This window comes from Enhydra lutris, unplaced genomic scaffold (genome assembly GCF_002288905.1).
Source record: "Enhydra lutris kenyoni isolate GAN:26980312 unplaced genomic scaffold, ASM228890v2 scaffoldscaffold6, whole genome shotgun sequence".
Classification (NCBI taxonomy): Eukaryota; Metazoa; Chordata; class Mammalia; order Carnivora; family Mustelidae; genus Enhydra; species Enhydra lutris.
This window is the reverse complement of record NW_019154090.1, coordinates 18,241,561-18,258,305: the sequence shown is the minus strand read 5'-3', so window position 1 is coordinate 18,258,305 and position 16,745 is coordinate 18,241,561.

The window sequence follows — 16,745 nt, the reverse complement described above, 5'->3', positions numbered from 1 at the left end:
TTGGCTTCCCCTGTCTGCTTCTGGTGACCCACCTCACTTTAGCTACCTCAAATGGGTTTCTGATGCCAATCAATGATGTCTAAGACAACTTTGGTCCTTTGCCACAATTCCACTGAATGTGCTTTTATATTCTCCAGCCTTTAACAGAGATGTCCTTCTGCTGGGGGCAGGATACACGGTATCTATAACATGCTCTTGACCTTGTAACCACCGGACTTTCCCTGCACTCACAGTGAGAGACATCTGGGTGGGACATAACAGAGCCAGACTCCTCACTCCGGGGCTAGGTTCTGATTGCCTGGCAGCACCTCCCAGGAAGTTCTAGAAGAACCCGCCCCCGCCTCCCCCTCCTCCATACTACAGAAGCTGTGATCCTTTTCCAAGGGGCCCCAGCCCTGCCTCTCACTCCCTACCCGGCCCAGATGTGGGACCCACAACTCAGACAGAGGAAGCTGGACCCTGTCTGAACTTGGAAAAGTCCACATAACAGGGGGCTAAAAGGACAGTTGGACCCCACTTCCCCCTTCCCAGGTGGCTGACCTCAAACAACCTCTTCAACTGGAACGGTTTCGGGAGCCAGCCCTGGGGCCGCATCCTGGGGGAGGCGGGTTGAGCGGAGGACATCGGCAGAGGAGATACTCAGGGTCTTGGCGGGATGCAGTCCTGACAGAGGCTGGGGTCTCCTCCGCATCTGCCAGACAGGAGACCTAGGGAAGGCAGAGACAGGGGAGGGAGGCATTCGTGTTCCCGCCCCCTGCACTGCCTCCCCCCCCACCCCCACCCCCCCGACTCAGCCTGGATGGAGCCAGGCTGAGGGGCCACACATAGGATCCCAGTTTCTGTTCACAGGGACACGCACATCCATTTGCAGACACATTCTGTCTGTCTGTCTCTCTCACACACACACCCAACTTCCATACACACACACAGGAACATACTTTCCCAACCCTCACTAGCCCTTGGTAACAGATAAGCCACCTCTCTCTCCAGGGATGATGGAGGAGGCCATCAGGAAGGCAAGAGAACCTTGGACAGGGATAGTGGAGCCTCGCACTTGGGGTCCATCAGGGAGTGGCCCAGTGGGCGAACATGAGGGGGAGCCTCTGCCAGACACTGCAGCCTCCCTCCTGCCTCCGTGGGCTGTCTAGGGCAGAGGGGAAGAACTGGTGTCTGGGGATCGAGAAGATGGGAAACTGGGTCCCTGGCAGCTGCAGAGATGCCGGCTCTGCATCTGGGTGGCTCAGACGGTTGGGCGTCTGCCTTCAGCTCAGTTGCGATTTCCAGTTCCTGGGTTTGAGCCCCGCGGCAGGCTCCCTGCTCGGTGAGGAGTCCGCTTCTCCCTCTCCCTCTGCCCACCCCCGCCCCGCTTGTGCTGTGTCTCTCTCTCAAATGAATGAATAAATAAAGTCTTTAGAAAAAAAAAAGAGAGAGAGAGAGAGATGCAGGCTTGCCTGGTGGTAAGGTCATCCTGGCATCCTGCCCACCTGGAACAGCTCCTCCTTACCTCCATGCCCTTCTCGGGGGCCAAGGAGTTTCCTCTCCCCTCTCCAGGCTCCTTCCACCCCACCCAGGATGCCCTCCCTGCTTTATCCAGGCCCTCTGCATCTTTTAATTCCCCTAAAAGAGACAGGAATAGAAAGCTCTGGAACAACCAGTTTTGTGGCACAAGCCCTTCTCACCACAGATGAGCCCCCCGTGACAGGGAGAGGCAGGCGCCCCCACCGGTTGCCTGGTGGGTGGGACAACCAGTGGGGGTGCCAGCCCTAGGATACAGGCTCCTGACTCCATCAGCCCTTTGTCCCTACCCACAACCCCACCCCGTCTCCTTTCTTCTGAGTGTGCACAGCCTCCCTCCCTACAAGGGGCCACCTTTGGAACAGCGAGGATCTTTCCCCGGGGCTCGCTCTCTCCCCAACATAAACACCAGCATGCTCAAAGCCCAGTCGGTGTTTTGGTTACACCCACACCATAAAAAACAGTCCCTGTCAAGTCCATACGTGTTTCTGGGGCAGGGGTTTGGAGTGACCCTTTCTAGTGAGGAAGAAGCAGGGCTTCTCCAGGGCCCCAGGGGGTGGGTAGAGGTGCGTCCTCCAGGTGGAGGCCCCGGGAGAGAGGCCAGAGTCATGGAAATTGGACTCTATAAACCCCGGGGGGACTTCTACTGAGTGAGAGCTGCTTAGAAGCAACTTAAAAATTGTACTGATGGGGCCCCAACGTCGACACATGCAAACCAGATGCAAATCGTTATGCAAATATATGCAAAATACATGCGTGGGCCTCCCAACTATTGCAAATACCAGATGCAGGCCTTAGGGACCCTACTTTAGCTGAGCCCTGCCGTGGGGCATGGAGATGGCCCTGGACGTGCCAGTCTCTTATGGTGGGCAGGGAGGCCTGAGCTCCAAGGCGATTCACATACGGCAGGGAAGGAACCAGGCAGATCTGGGTTCACTCAGGTCCAGCTCTTCCACTCACGAGTTGCTCAACCTTCATGGAGTCACTTCACCCCTTTGAGCCTCTGTCTTCCCATCTGTAAAATGGTAACTATGAGGACTAAATGAGAACATTGGCTAAAGCTCCCATCTGCAAGGATGGGCATCTACAGGAGCCTTAGTGAGGGGGTAGGACTCAGAGTCCCTCCCTGGGTAGGGGGTGGATGGGTGTCTGGACTTCTTTCCACTCACTGAAATGGAGGCTGCCATGGGCAGTTACCTCCTCCAAGGTCAGCAGTGCCGCTGTGACCTTGGGGTAGGTCAGTGCCCACATAGCCAAGAACCCACATAGTCTTCATTTCCTTAGAAATCTTTCTGAGGTCCTACTTGACCAGGGGGCAGGGCAGATGCTGTTGGTACCCCCGCCAATCCCCCTTTCCCCAGCTGGTGCCTCCATCATCTCCCCACCGTGGGAGTGATGACTGCAAATGCTCAGGGCCACCCCTACGGCAAATTGCCCCTAGCAGATGACAGCCATCTCCCCAGGAAGTTCACACCCTGTCCCTCTTCATAGTGAATGACAGGCTGCTACAGGGATACAGAAGGCTGGTCTCCTGGCCTCAGGGGGACAGCTCAGCAATGCAGGCAGGCTCTAGAGTCCCCTGGCTCAGACCACATCTAGATGCCACCTGAGATCCCATTTTATTCTGGCCCTCCCCTCCCCTCCCCTTCCCTCCTCTCCCTCTTGTGTGTGTCTCTCTCTAGTAAACTGCATAGTCCTGAATCCCGTCTCCAGCTCTGCTGCTGGGGAACCTGACCTGAGACAGGGAACAGACCTGCAAACAGAGAAGGACGGAGCACGTGATACTGTTATGGTCCAGGACCCTCAGGAGGCATGGGGTCTTAAGCCCAGGGAGCTGGGTCTGGGGTGGGCAGAATCCCCCCAACCAAGCAACACTGCAGCTCACCTGTGAAGAGAAAACCTCCCAAGTGGTAGGCACGGCCTGCACAGGGCATGGAGGCAGGAGACGGCCTGGTGTGTCTGGGAAATACCACGAGCTCTGGGTGGGGACGGGGCAGGTCCCCTGAAAGGTTAGCCGGGGCCAGACAAGAGGAGCCTCGGCTACTTCAGGGAAGGGTCTGGACTTAACCCCAAGGTAACAGCGCACAACAAATAGTCTTGAAAAATGTCCCCCGGCTGCTGCAACACAGACTAGGCACTGGAGGCGCTGCGCGGCCGCGACCGTCAGCCACAAGGGCACAAGGGTCCAGTAGGGGTGACGGGGGTGATTCCAGAAGCTTTCAGGACAGAAGGCTGACAGGCCCTGGTGGCTGATGTGGGGGCTGTGCAGTATGGGAAGGGTTTACAAGGTGCCAGGCAGAGGGAAGACAAAACATCAGGCCTGGGGCAGGGGTGACTGTATGTGACCAAGTGTGGGGAGAGAGGAGGACTTAATGAGCTGTCCAGGACAGGAGTCTGCCTCCCCCTGTGCTGCTCCAAGGCAGTCACGGCCGGCCAGAACCTTGACCGGGAGGCCTCTGGTACGGCAGGTGCTGACGTGAGGGGTGTCACAGCCAGGGGGATCCCGGGGAGGCTGGGAGCCGCTCCCAGCAAGGTGGGAGACCCACAGGGCCCCTGGAGTGGTTCACCCCACTCTCCTCTAGCTCTTCTATTCATGAGCACAGGAGTAAAAACCACACTGGATTACTAGCTGGTAACACAGGAGGCAGGCACGCGATGGGCCCGGGGAAGGGGGTTACCCTCCACTGGGGCGGGGGCCGGGGGTGGGGAGGTAGGTCATTGCCATGGCAAACTCATGCCTGGATAGGCAGAACCTGACCTCCACACAGACAATGCCCTTATCTCAGACCTGCTTTGTCTTAATTTCCTTAATTCTCTAGGACATTGCTGGGCACCCGCTAGGTGCTAGAAGCACAGGCAGGTGGGCCCCAGGCTGAGCTCGAGGCACTGGAGACTGGGGGCATGCAGAGGTGGCTGTGAGTTGGTAGGAGTCCCAGGAGGGGTCAGGAAAGGGGCCTGGGGAGGAGAGGGGGCAAAGAGAGTGAGGGGTGTTTGTGGGGTGGAGGGGGCAGTGTGTAGGCTGAGGACTGAGGGTGCACGATGCTTGGACTTCAGCCCCGGTGAGCTCACTCACCCGCCAGCTCCTACACGGCCCGTCACTGTCTCTGCACAGAGCCCCCCCTCCAGGCTGACAGTCGCTGATGCAGGGGATGCCTCCTGTCTGTGTTTGCTGGATGGTGAACTGGAGGCTTTGATCACTCTGGAGCCACGAGGAGGATACCCTGGGGAGGCTGGTGTGGGACACAGGCAGGAGATGCTGGCGACGAGAGGGTACTGCCAGGCATTCATGCGCTGGCTGGAAAGATGGGTCAGGGCCAAGGTCACGGTGTGGACCCACACCCTGGCAGGGACCCACCCCTGTCTCCCTGCCCATCTCACACTTGGTGCTTGGCCATATATTGGGCATTTCTTCAGAGGGCTCCCTGCCGTGGCTTGACTACTCCAATTCCCCAGAGCAGCCCACCCACCAGCTCTTGCCTCCCACCAGGGGACCCATGGGGTCTTTTCCCCGAGCTTCTGCAGCCAGGGACTCCCACATTCCTGGCTACACTGGCGTTGGCCTCAGTTCTTTGGGAAAGGGGCAGGCAGGAGGCTCCCACGGTGGGACTTTATCCCTCCCTCCCCTCCCCCGCCCCAGGGCTGTGCTGGGAGGAGGGGAAGGCCACCTCCACTCCACCCTCCCCACCCCTGCTGTGTCCTCCCAGCGCCTCTCACCGGCCAGGCCACTGAATGCTTCGGAATTCCCAGCTCCTCTTGCCCTCACCTCCTCCTCCTGTGTCTCTGTCTGGCCAAGGACCCCACTGTATGTTCAGCCACCTCGTGGACTGCCTGGCTGGGTGAAGGGGAGGGCGGGGGCCAAGGAAAGGGATCCTAGTGCTAGGTTAGGTTAGGAGGTTAGGTTAGTGCTAGATCCTAGGTTAGGAGGCGATGCTGGTGGTGCAGGTCAGGACTCGTGTGTGGAGGTGAAGAGCGAAGGGAGTGGAACATATCTGGAAACATTAGGAGGACGGGGAAACCCTGGTGGGTTCTGAAGGGCTACAGGATGCCTCTAGGTTTCCAGTGTGGGGTCCTTTTTGCCGAGACAAAGAAAGAGGGGAAGCACAAGCTTGGAGGGAGGCCTGCAGATACCCTAGAGGAGAAGGGTGTCCATGATATGCACGTACTTGGGGTGTTTCATTTGTCCGCTGCCCCTTCCCAGCTTGGGGGGCTGGGGTGTCCTCGGCAGGCCCTCTAGTGCAAGGTCAGGAGGTCTGCCCAAGACATACCACTCCACTGCGGTTTAGGGTTCTTCCCAGAGCCATGGGGAAGGGGCCGGCTCATCGTCCTGGTTGCCTCCTTCCTCCCAGAGGCCCAGTTCTGTCTGGGCAGCTGGCAGAGGTCCTACATGGCCCTGCTGTCCCTCGTTTCCTGGCCTGGCACCTCCCAGGCAGCTGCACCACCACCAACCCCCGCTTTGAGCTGTGTGGCGTGTCTTCATCCTTCCTCTTCTCTCCCTGGTCTCTGCAGGCTTCCTGCCCCGCTGCCCTCCCCCTCTCCTCCCCCAAACCTCCTCCTCCTCCTTTTCCATAATTAGGAAAAGCCTTGATAGGGCCCACTGTATCCGGGACTTAAACCGTCAACAAGAGAAAAAGTTATTTCTCCCACCTTGAGGGCTTATGACTTCGATATTCCAGGGCCAGGTACATGGCACTCCCAGGAAGAGGTGGGAGATGTCTACATTGTGCCCTGGGGAGGGTGACTCCCCTTCCCAAATGGGCTGAGTGACTTTTAATTCAGGAGGAAATAAAGACCCAAAAAAGAAGTTTTTGTGCCAAAAACAAATGGAAGTTTCAAAAAACTGCCCTGCCTGGTTTATCTGAATTTACAAGTTAATTCATTGACCAAAGCTAAGGTCATGGGAATGAAGAGGTATCCCAAGGAGTTCGTGTGGTGTAAAAAGGAAGCTGGGGACATTTAGGGCGAGAACCAAGGAAGAAGAGGCAGCAACAGGGCTGGATTGGCAGAGGGGGTTGGGGGGAGGTGGCAGGGGGCAGGGGAGTGGAAGAGAGAGATGCCAGCCTAGACAAGGGAAGGGAAGTCTCCAAGAGACTCAGGGAAGCCATAGGGGAGGACTTGATTTTCCTGACCGGGAGAGAAGGCAGGACGCCCCTTTACTAGGGCCAACAAGGCTGGGCTGAAACGGGGTGTGGGGAGTAGGGGGTCTGTGGTGGTGGGGAGGGGAGGATACTTAGAGAAGGCCAAGGGGAAATGCAGAGGCTTGACCATGGCGTCTGTGGCAGAGACACCGTAGTTTGAAGGTGGGGGCAAAACCGTGGCTCACAGGGCTTATCCAGGGCTATAAGCATGGGTTGGGGGAGGGAGGGGACACCAGGCAGAGTAGGGATTGGGTGCTCCTGGACCCAGCTTCCTGGATGAAAAGAAATTTAGGATCAGCGGAAGCACGACAGTACCTTCCCAAGTTACCTCACCTGGTTACATATATTACAAAGCGTGGCTTCTCCTCTTCGTCTTGCAGCAATGGAAAAAAGAAAGAGAAAATCACCCATTTTCAATGAGGAAGAAAAGAAACAATGGAGGAAAACGTGAATGTTTGGGAGCAACCCAACCGGCGTTTCCCTGGGCCCTTCCCACCCGGTGTCACCAGCCCGCCCCCCGCCTGGCTTGTTTCTCACGGTGCTGGCAAACATCTCCTACTCTTCAGTTTCCAACGTGTTGACCCAAGTCGGCTGTGGGTTCCTTCTTAGTAGTTGTGATCAGTTAAATACAGCCTGTTGTCATTTCCCCCCAGGAGTCTCGAGGCTGCCCAGCTGATGAAGTGATGGTATGCACTTTTCCAGAATCATTGACACCTGGCGCCCAAGTCCAAGGGCGTGAGGGCGTGCGGCTGTTCTGAACCAGGTGCCTCTTCCTGAGTGAACGCTGGCCGATCTAACCCAGCAAAAAACACAAGTTCTGTGCAAATGATAGGATTTTTTCAGAGTCTTGGTAATGAGAGAGATTTTGCGTTTTGACTTTTGCCAGCTTATCGACCATAACAAGAATGAGCGGTGGGAAAGCTGGGAAGGTTACCGGAAAGAGAGGGTGCCTCGTCAATCTTTTTGTGAAGGCGGCATTAGGGGGTTGCCAGAGATCAGAAAAAGGACTTAGGAAGAAGACGTCTTTTCATCGGTAAGGACGAGTGCTGGGATCTACAAGAGTGTGCCAATTCTAAGTAAATTGCTAGGAAAAATAAAAACAAATGTCACAGTTTTGAGACAATCAAGGTTTTCTTGGCTTTTTGGGGGGAAAAAATGAGTAACGAACCTCAGATTTGGATCCATAGAGATTCCTTGTGCTGTTCCCTCTCTTACCGTGTGTGTTTAGAAGTTTCCGTAATAAAATATATATTTTTTTTAATTAAAAAAAAAAGAGAGAAAGAAAGGATGGAACGAGTGACAATAGACGCTGGTCATTCCTCTTTTCCCTTCCCATTTTGGAAGCTCCACTCTAGGTCATCCTCCGCTTTTGCTGACCTTCCCCTTTTCTGTTTTTTTCTGGAATTCCAAAAAGTTCTATTTTGCGCTTTTAGCTGCAAGCTAGTAGGCAGTGTTACTACATCTCTCTTCTGTGTTTTTTTCTTTTTTTCATTAAAGCTTGTTTGGTGCTTATGCTGCAAACTCCATCGCTAACTACACATGAATTGGCAGGCTCTCAGCTCGCTGTTGGGTGACAGTCCCCTCTTTTCTTCATCTCCCTTGCCTGCAATCGGATTCAATTATTGCCCAATTAGGTTCCTTTATCTGGTGTTTCCCTCTGTCCAGGGAGCCTTGCTCGGGGCAGGGCATCTTTTGTGTCCCCATGAGGCAAACCTTGGCTGGCTATAGGCTGCTTTACTCTTTTCTCGCTTTGTCAAGGAGATGTGTGGCTTCTGTCTGATTCTCTTTTCCTCCCTGGAACGTGTTCCCTCCTTCGAGAAGCTTGTAAGAGTTTTCCCTTTAATCATGGAATTCAGGACTCTTCCCAGGCCGTGCCTAGATGTCTGCTTTTTTCCATCATTCCTGCCTGGAACTCAATGAGCCCTTGCAAACCAGAGTCTTCCTTTGAACCACGGAAAATCTTCTTTCTTGTTTTAAAGTTATTGCTTCTCCTCCGTTTCCTGGGTTTTCTCTCCCCTTGTAGGCTTTTTCAGGCTTTGCATATCATGTCTCCTGGATCTCTCCCCTCCTAGGCTCTGGTTTTCCTCCACATGTGTTCTGTCTTCTACCTTTTTCTTTTTTAAACATTTTTTTTTTAAAGATCTTATTTATTTATTTCACAGAGAGAGAGAGAGAGAGATCACAAGTAGGCAGGCAGAGAGAGAGAGGGGAGGGAAGCAGGCTCGCCGCTGAGCAGAGAGCCCAATGCGGGGCTCGATCCCAGGACCCTGAGACCAGGACCTGAGCTGAAGGCAGAGGCTTTACCCCACTGAGCCACCCAGGCGCCCCATGTCTTCTTCCATTTTTTGCTTGGGTTTTGTTTGATCTCTTTCACCTGCTCCCAGCTCTCCTTCAGTTCGTGCTAAATTTAAAATCATGCTTTCCTGTTCGGAAAGTATTTTCTTTTGCATCTGATTTTTAAAAAATAAATAAATAAAAAGCCCTGATTGTTTCCTTTGTGTCATTGTGTGCAGGCTGTGGTCTGTCTCCTCCCGTGGCTCTGACGGGGTCGCGGGCTTTCTCCAGACGGCTGGTTCTCTCTGGCGCTCACTCTCTTCTCTGCATCTTTTCTCCCCCCCAGGATGTCCATATGCATCTTACTAAGTTCCCACGTTTCCCCAGCTTTATTGGGGTATAATTGACAGGTAAGACTGGTACAAATGTAAGTGCATGAGGTGATGTTCTGGTCATGGCAGAGGGATCGTCGTGATCAGGCTGATGGACGCGTCCGTCTCTTCACAGGTGTTTGTGGGTTCTTTGTGGAGAGCACTCGGGATCGACCCTCTCAGCCAAGGTCAAGTATACAATACAGGGTTGTTAACTGTGGTGGCCGCGCTGTGCGTCGGGTCTGCAGCGCTCATCCGTGCTGTATAACCGAAACTTTGTACTCTTTTTTTTTTTTTTAAAGATTTTATTTATTTATTTGACAGACAGAGATCACAAGTAGACAGAGAGACAGGCAGAGAGAGAGAGGGAAGCAGGCTCCCCGCTGAGCAGAGAGCCCGATGCGGGACTCGATCCCAGGACCCTGAGATCATGACCTGAGCCGAAGGCAGCGACTTAACCCACTGAGCCACCCAGGCGCCCGAAACTTTGTACTCTTTGACCAGCCTCTCCCCTTGCCCCCCAGCCCCTGGCAAGCCCTGCTCTCCTCTCAGCTTTGAGGAGTTCGACTCTTTTTAGATTCCATGTACACGTGAAATCGTGCTGCGTTTGTCTTTCTGTGTCTGGCTTATTTCCCTTCGCGCGACGCTCTTGGGGCTCATCCATGTTGTTGCAAGTGGCAGGATCTCCTCCTTTCTCGTGGCTGAGTGATACTCCACGGTACGTATATATACACCACATTTTCTTTGTCCGCTCATCTGACATCATTCCAAGTATCTTTTCCAAGCACAGTGAAATGGAGCTAGAAATCATTAACAGTAGGAAAATGAGAAAATTCACAAGTAGGTGGGGGACCAGCTAGTACGCTTATGAAAGACCACTGGGTCAAACAGGAAAGTGGAACAGAATTTGAAGAACACCCTGAGACAAATGATAATAAGAACACAGCGTCCCAAAACTTAGGGGACGCAGCCAAAGCTGTCCCAAGAGGGAAGTCTGTCCCTATGCATTCTTGAAGCTCGAACTGGCTGGAGGCTCAGGTCGAGCAGACAGGCTGGCTGTGCCTGCAGGTGCCCCAGGAGGGTGGGCTCTGTGTCCCCATCTCCTGGGGACAGGGAAGGATTCTGCAGGTCCTTCCAGACCGCCCGTGGCTGCTGGCCCCAGCTCTCTGGTGGCTCCTTGCACCAGGTTCTACCCTGGATTTGGGCAGATCTGAATCTCACCCAAGTCGCTCTCTGCTGCCGGCCCCTCCTGTCTGGCTGGGGTGGCAGGGGGGACCAGCGCCCTCAGTCTAGGGCCCTTCCCCCTCCCCCCACCCCCGCCGCAGGGAGCCTTGCTGTAGGAGCACACTTGTAGTTGGGAAGCAGGGAGGGCAGTTCTCCGGGAGGTTTCATTAAAAAAGAGGTTCTTGGGTCTCATGGATGCTGATGGGCTGACTGGGATCAATGGTCTCCTGCAGGGTCATAAAAATATACCTGCAAAAAAAAAAAAAAAAAAAAGGCAGCAAAGTGGAATTGAGTTGAACGTGCTACCAGGTCTCTGACTGCATCTGGAAGGTACCAGCACGCTGAGTGGTACTGAAGGCGGTTTGAGGAGGTAGGCATCTTTTGGTTCAGGTCATAGCAAAGCTCCGTAAGGAGAAGGACGACCTCAAATGGCCTCCGTTATGTTCTTGGCACAACACAGTGCACCTCCTGAAGGAATTTCCCTGGGCTCTGGAAGTGGGGTGCAGAGGAAGTGTGCGGGAGCTGAGATGACTTCTCTAGAACCCCCATGGCTGGGAGGAAGAATGTTCTGAGGCCAGGAGGCCACAGCCTATCGTTGTAAAAGGCCCTCCTCACCCTGTGGCTCTCGGTGGGTCCGGTGGATGGCCCTGGTCCCGAATTTGAACTTACCTCGTGTTTTAAATTTCTTTACCGCATGGTAAGTGTCCCAGGAATTTTTTTCTGAAGAGCTTCAAAGTGAAACTATAGATGCTTTCTTTGTCTCTAAAATCCAAAAAAGATCATCATCTGAGAGAAATTAGGAACATTTCAAAGTCGCTTGGGACAGAGTGGATAGATTATGCCAAAAAACAATTCCTAAGGACTTCAAAGTTTTAAAGTACTTCTTTCAGAAGGAAGGAACTCGGAAAGAAAGTGAATGGTGGTGATTCAGATGGTGCATTTGTTTGGCTTCCTTAGAAGAACAGTATTAAATCAGTATCTGTTATAAAGGAGGGGTTCCTGGATTATGAGAGTGAAATGTAGCCTTTCCTAGAAGTGTTTGTGACAAAGTGAAAGAAACTTCTGAACTTCCCTACTCAGATGGAACAAAACAACAAACAGAAGTGGTCAAACATGGGCGCGACTTGTGTAGCCTGGGAGCACTTAGGGTCCCTCTGTTCAGGGTGGGTTTTCTAAACCCCCCAAAGCACCCATTCTTCTGGGATGGCATTGGGCTGATTGATCTCAGTGGCCCCGTCTCTTGGTCTCCGAGATCATGCCGGGCAGGGCAGAAAGCTCATTTTCTACTCTCTGTGGCCTAGAAACCCACTTCTGCTGCCCTATCACGAGAGAAGCTCTGGCTTTTGATGGCGGCCCTGTGGGACAAATGCTTCCTAAGTCCTCACTTTTTCCAGCCACTGGAAACACGCTGAACTCACGAGTTCATTCCATCTTCAAGCAACACTTACAGAAGGGATTATCAGCCTTGCTTCCTGAGTGAAGAAAACAATCCTTCCCGGGTGAAGGAAATGAGGCCCGGAGAGCTCCAGGGACTTGCCCAAGATCACACAGCAAGTAAGACTCGAATTCAGAGCCCTTCGCAGCAAAGCCACTATGATCACTACGTAATTTGTAACCAAAAGGTTGAGATCCCTCTGACGTCCTGGATTTGCCTGCATCCGCTGAGATAAAAATAATGTGCTACTACTTTAATCTCCTAGGTAAGAACTCATCTTGGGAAGTACAATGCATCTTATATACATTTTAGGATGATTAGACGTTCAAGTGTAGTTCTGGAGCTACCCGTTGAGTGGGGCTGGCAGTCCGCTCTGTCACTGGGATGACACAAAAGACTGACAGTAGAGGGAAATGTTTTGTTTTGTTTTAAAGATTTTATTTATTTGACACACAAAGAGAGAGATCACAAGTAGGCAGAAAGGCAGGCAGAGAGAGGGGGAAGCAGGCTCCCGCCTGAGCAGAGAGCCCGATGTGGGGCTCGATCCCAGGACCCTGAGATCATGACCTGAGCTGAAGGCAGAGGCTTAACCCTCTGAGCCACCCAGGCACCCCTAGAGGGAAATGTTCTGAAACAATTCTGTTAAAAAATAAACTGCCTTGGCTAAACCAACTGTGGGATACTTATATCACAGAACACTACTTGGGTATGAAAAAGGAACACAGTCCTGATTCATGCAGCAACATAGATGGATGCTGGGCCAACTAAGCCACACACAAGGAATACCTAGTGTACGATTTTATTTATATGAAATTCTAGAAAAGGTAAACCTGGCCTATTCGTTTGCTCCAGGGGCCACAGACGAAGCGGCTTGAACAACAGAAACTTACTACTTTCTCATAGCCCTGGAGACCAGAATTCTGAGCTCGAGGACCCAGCAGCGGTCTCTCTCCTTGGCTTGTAGAAGGCTGTCTTCTGCCGTGTCTTCACGTGGTCTTTCCTCCCGTGTGTGTGCACATCTGTGTCCCACTCTCTTCTTAGGAGGACACCAGTCATACTGCATTAGGGCCCACCCATACAGCCTCATTCTTCCCTCTTCAAGGAAACCGTCTCCAAATACAGCCGCATTCTGTGGTCCTGGGGTCAGGACTTCAACATATGAATTTTGGGAGAACACTCGTCAGTCCGAACTACCTAGTGTACGGTGAAAATAGCCAGCGTGGTGGCTGCCTCTGGGACGATCGGGTGGTGGGGGATGACTAGGAAGGAGTGTGGTGGACTTTCTGGGGTTGATGGTAAATTGTACCCACCGATGGGGGTATGGGTCCCAGAGGTACCAGCCTTACGGGAATAGTACACTTAAAACTTCCACGATTCATCGTATGTCAATATCACCTGAAAGAAAATCAGAAACAAACATTGAATTCTAGTTAGTTGTTTGCATGCCCAGTGTTTAGGGGTGAAATATAGTGATGTCTGCATCAGGGGTGAATAGAAGGATAGATTCAGCAGCGTGCTGACAACTGCAGGATCGAGGTGGTGGGTTTACATGAGTGTTCACCGTACAATTCTTGCAACTTTCCATATGCTTGAAATTTTTCATCACAAAATGTTGGGGAGAATTTTGTATGTGTGTGTGTGTGTGTGTGTGTGTGTGTGTGTGTTTGTGTGTGTGTGTATTTATTTAATTTCCATTTCAAAATGTTCACCAGACATTTCTCATAAAGCCTCTTCAGTGTTAGATCAAGGCCCATCTATAGAACCACCACGACCCCAAGCCAAAGTCATTGGTACCTAAGTGACCTCTGGAGTTTTGGTCTGGGGGGGAAGGGTAGAAAGACAATTCACAGACAGAGGTCTGAAGATCCTAGGGAGTTCCAGGGACTGGCTAAGGTGTCAGAGGAAACTGAGGGACAGGATTGTTCAAGCATTGCTGTTTGGAATCCAGGACATACCGCAATCTGTTTTTTTAAGCCATGACAAGGTAATTAAGGCATGAAGGGTTGGGGGTGGGCATATAACAGTAAGGACTTGGCAGTGGACAGTAGGTGCACAAGGGCTGAATAAATATTTGAATGACATGGAGAGGGGCCTCCTGAGCACGTGGCCCTCAGGAGCCAGTGAAGTATCCAGTCTGGTAAAGGGAGTCTGTCTCTGCCTCTGCCCTGGCCCACCACTGGTCTGGCCCGAATCACCTCGACAAATGGGCCCAGGAGAGGTGGCCTGGGCTCTGGGTTCCTGGACAGCCAGAGTGAGGGCGCTTTGCCACATTCTTAGGAGAGAGCACATCCAAAACAATTTCTTTTTCTAAAAACTCAGTGCTAACGGGTTCCAGATGTCCATTTGTTATATAATGGGGTTTGTTTTAATAGCGTCAACTTCCAGATGTGCAGCCTGGAATCAAGAAGCCCATTGGCCCCCTGAGGACACCATGAGCCAAGCCGAGAGCTGCCCGGGGGGGAGAGGCAGACGTACGTGCAGAACCGGGCACGGGAAGAGGAGCTGGTGGTCCCAGCCCACCGCCTCCTGGGCCGTTCACCTGCCTAGCGCTGGCCCCTGACCAGGGAGTGGAGAGGGCGGTCCCTCCAGCTGCGTGATGGCCAGCCCTGTCCCTGAACAGGGGCTCCTAGGGACAATCACGGCAATCTGAGGGGTGTGTGCCTTGGGATTTGAGGTGCCCCGATGCTACTGGGTGACCCTGATTGGGTCCCTTGGCTTTGCTGAGCTGCACGTCCTCCCACCTGAAGTGGGTCAGCACCTTTCCACCCTCAGGGTCATGGGAGAGGCGGGATGGGGAAAGCGCACAGAGGAGATGCCGGGAAGCCTTGGGCATTTTCCTTTGGTTACAGCACAGGGACCAGGCCCTCGTAACCCACCACTCCCCCACTCTCCCATCAAGCTGGGGAACCCCTGGCCAGCCCCAGCAACATGTTCCCCCCGGAACACTGGAAAAGTACCACTGCAGGGCTCTCACCACCTCCCCCTGAGGCTGGGTTTGTGGCCCTGTGGCTATTCTCCCTTGAGGTGAGATTTCGGCTCTCTGGCGCCTTGCTGAGCACAGCACTCCCCGTGTACCTGAGGAAGACAGGGCCTCAGACCCCCAGGCCCTCTCCTGCCGGGTGGCTGCCCCTGTAACAGAGATGGATGCAGGTTTAGGTGCCCTGAGGAGGGGTGTCCAAGATCCCGGACAAGAAAGATCACACAACCTGGAGGTAGTCACAAGACACACACACACACACACACACACACACACACACACACACACACACAAACACGCCCCTTTATCCCCAGAAGAAAACTTCACTACCGTGAAGAAGATAATCATCCCCAAATTAATCCATAAAAATAATGTGAGTCCAACAAAATTCCAATCAAACTGGGGGGGGAGGGGCCTACGATATCAATGGAAATTGTTGAAAATGAAATGGAAAATTGATTTATTGAAATTGCAAATTATTGAAAATGAAAAAATGAAAAATTGAAATGGAAAATAAATACAGTTACTAATTGCTAGGGACTGAATGTTTGTGTCCACCCCCCCCCCAATTCATATGCTGGAATCCTAAACCCCAAAGGGGATGGTATCAGGAGGTGAGGCCTTTGGGAGGTGATGAAGACCGAAGGCAGAGCCTGCATACATGGGATTCGAGCCCTCATGGAAGGTCCCACAGAACACTCTGGCCCCTCTTCTGTGGCCTGAGGACACAGCGGGAAGCCAGCAGCCTGTGACCTGGAGGAGGGCCCCATCCAGAGCCCAGGGGTGCGGGCTCCCTGATCTCAGACTTCAGCCTCCAGAACCGTGAGAAACACACTGCCCAGTCTGTGGCGCGTGGTCCAGTGGCCTGAATGGAGACCCAAGAGCAGTGAGGTAGGACTGCCCCCAGCAAGCCGTCACAACACGGGCTCACACTCTAATACTTTGTGCAGGACCGGCCTCGTACTGATGGGACCAGCACCAGCATGGCAGGCAGAGAAATGGCACAGCAAACCGGAAGCCCAGAAATGGGCCCATCTACAGCGCAAGAGGTAGAACGTGGTGAGGAAATGCATTTCAGGGGCGCCTGGTGGCTCAGTGGGTTGAAGCCTCTGCCTTCGGCTCAGGTCATGATCCCAGGGTCCTGGGATCGAGCCCCGCATTGGGCTCTCTGCTCAGCGGGGAGCCTGCTTCCTCCTCTCTCTCTGCCTGCCTCTCTGTCTCCTTGTGATCTCTTTCTGTCAAATAAATAAAGCTTTTAGGAAAAAAAAAAAAAAAAAGAAATGCATTTCAGACCGAAGTCAGTGGGAAGGGTCGACCAGTTCCCTTTGGGGAGAAGGACTTGGGCAGTAAGAGAGGAGGGCTTGTTTTTGTTTGTTTGTTTGTTTGTTTTTTAAAGATTTTTATTTATTTATTTGACAGACAGAGATTACAAGTAGGCAGAGAAGCAGTCAGAGGGAGAAGGAAGCAGGCTCCCTGCTGAGCAGACAGCCCGATGTGGGGCTCGATCCCAGGACCCTGGGGTCATGACCTGAGCTGAAGGCAGAGGCTTTAACCCATTGAGCCACCCAGGCACCCCTAGGGCTTGGTTTTCATGTTGTCTCTTTCAGGACTGTTGACTTTTCTGACACTGGATATGTAGTACTTCTCTCTCTCTCTCTCTCTCTCTGTGTGTGTGTGTGTGTGTGAAGATATTTTTATATCCGTGATGTGTTCTCTGGAGATCTTTGTTCCTTTTAGGTTTTTCCCCTTTGTATATCTCTGTATTTAAGAGAAACCTAATAAACATTGTGACGCTAACGATAAAAGGTCATAGA